Source organism: Bactrocera oleae, unplaced genomic scaffold (assembly GCF_042242935.1).
Source record: "Bactrocera oleae isolate idBacOlea1 unplaced genomic scaffold, idBacOlea1 ctg00000011.1, whole genome shotgun sequence".
Classification (NCBI taxonomy): Eukaryota; Metazoa; Arthropoda; class Insecta; order Diptera; family Tephritidae; genus Bactrocera; species Bactrocera oleae.
In genome coordinates this window covers 270,001-272,500 of record NW_027212754.1, presented here as the reverse complement: position 1 = coordinate 272,500, position 2,500 = coordinate 270,001, and positions in this window count along the sequence as shown.

Sequence of the window (2,500 nt, the reverse complement as noted above, 5' to 3'; positions counted from 1 at the left end):
ATATAAGTACTAAATGTATAAAGTCTACGAAGTAATAAATTTTCATATAAGTACTATTTCAGTATATGTCAATTTGAGCAGATTTGTGCAAATTTGTTATAAATGTTCTCTCCCATGTTGACGTTACCAACCCGAAAATATATGGAAAAATTCTTTTAACCTATTTAAAATTTAAAAACTCATATATACGTGGGTAATTTATATCATTTTCAAATATCGTCATGGTCATAATACAACTAATAACATCAAAAGTATTTTTACAATCGATTTTTTTTTTAAATTTTTAACTTGTATGACTTCATATTTAATACTTATATGAAAATTTATTACTTCATAGACTTTATACATTTAATACTTATATGAAAATTTATTACTTCATAGACTTTATACATTTAATACTTATATGAAAATTCATTACTTCATAGACTTTATATTTTTTATACTTATATAAAAATTTATTACTTCATAGACTTTATATTTTACTTCATAGACTTTATACATTTAATACTCATATGAAAATTTATTACTTCATAGACTTTATATATTTACTACTTATATGAAAATTTATTACTTCATAGACTTTATACAATTAATACTTATATGAAAATTTATTACTTCATAGACTTTATACAATTAATACTTATATGAAAATTTATTACTTCATAGACTTTATACAATTAATACTTATATGAAAATTTATTACTTCATAGACTTTATACAATTAATACTTATATGAAAATTTATTACTTCATAGACTTTATACATTTAATACTTATATGAAAATTCATTACTTCATAGACTTTATATTTTTTATACTTATATAAAAATTTATTACTTCATAGACTTTATATTTTACTTCATAGACTTTATACATTTAATACTCATATGAAAATTTATTACTTCATAGACTTTATACAATTAATACTTATATGAAAATTTATTACTTCATAGACTTTATACAATTAATACTTATATGAAAATTTATTACTTCATAGACTTTATACAATTAATACTTATATGAAAATTTATTACTTCATAGACTTTATACAATTAATACTTATATGAAAATTTATTACTTCATAGACTTTATACAATTAATACTTATATGAAAATTTATTACTTCATAGACTTTATACAATTAATACTTATATGAAAATTTATTACTTCATAGACTTTATACAATTAATACTTATATGAAAATTTATTACTTCATAGACTTTATACAATTAATACTTATATGAAAATTTATTACTTCATAGACTTTATACAATTAATACTTATATGAAAATTTATTACTTCATAGACTTTATACATTTAATACTTATATGAAAATTCATTACTTCATAGACTTTATATTTTTTATACTTATATAAAAATTTATTACTTCATAGACTTTATATTTTACTTCATAGACTTTATACATTTAATACTTATATGAAAATTTATTACTTCATAGACTTTATATATTTACTACTTATATGAAAATTTATTACTTCATAGACTTTATACATTTAGTACTTATATGAAAATTTATTACTTCATAGACTTTATATTTTACTTCATAGACTTTATACATTTAATACTTATATGAAAATTTATTACTTCATAGACTTTATACAATTAATACTTATATGAAAATTTATTACTTCATAGACTTTATACAATTAATACTTATATGAAAATTTATTACTTCATAGACTTTATATATTTACTACTTATATGAAAATTTATTACTTCATAGACTTTATACATTTAGTACTTATATGAAAATTTATTACTTCATAGACTTTATGCAATTAATACTTATATGAAAATTTATTACTTCATAGACTTTATATATTTACTACTTATATGAAAATTTATTACTTCATAGACTTTATACATTTAGTACTTATATGAAAATTTATTACTTCATAGACTTTATACAATTAATACTTATATGAAAATTTATTACTTCATAGACTTTATACAATTAATACTTATATGAAAATTTATTACTTCATAGACTTTATACAATTAATACTTATATGAAAATTTATTACTTCATAGACTTTATATATTTACTACTTATATGAAAATTTATTACTTCATAGACTTTATACATTTAGTACTTATATGAAAATTTATTACTTCATAGACTTTATACAATTAATACTTATATGAAAATTTATTACTTCATAGACTTTATACAATTAATACTTATATGAAAATTTATTACTTCATAGACTTTATACAATTAATACTTATATGAAAATTTATTACTTCATAGACTTTATACATTTAATACTTATATGAAAATTTATTACTTCATAGACTTTATACAATTAATACTTATATGAAAATTCATTACTTCATAGACTTTATATTTTTTATACTTATATAAAAATTTATTACTTCATAGACTTTATATTTTACTTCATAGACTTTATACATTTAATACTTATATGAAAATTTATTACTTCATAGACTTTATATATTTACTACTTATATGAAAATTTAT